This window comes from Trachymyrmex cornetzi, unplaced genomic scaffold, assembly GCF_001594075.2.
Source record: "Trachymyrmex cornetzi isolate Tcor2-1 unplaced genomic scaffold, Tcor1.1 scaffold1023, whole genome shotgun sequence".
NCBI lineage: Eukaryota > Metazoa > Arthropoda > Insecta > Hymenoptera > Formicidae > Trachymyrmex > Trachymyrmex cornetzi.
This window is the reverse complement of record NW_017295569.1, coordinates 67,713-67,949: the sequence shown is the minus strand read 5'-3', so window position 1 is coordinate 67,949 and position 237 is coordinate 67,713.

The window sequence follows — 237 nt, the reverse complement described above, 5'->3', positions numbered from 1 at the left end:
TCAGTTTAATCCGCTCTATGAATACAAAAGTGATTGGCAAAAAAGATCCGGATAGCCTATACAAGAATACGCCGAGCGGTCGAGAAAGTACATTTTCGGTTTTCGGTCGCTTGTAACGAGCGACTAGCAGAGACAGCGAGATAGAGCGGTCGTCCTTTTCCCTCTAATACTCGCATGTGTTTACGATTTACTGGTAGAGCGAAAAGGACGGGCGCTGCCTCTCGCTGTCTCGCTCGC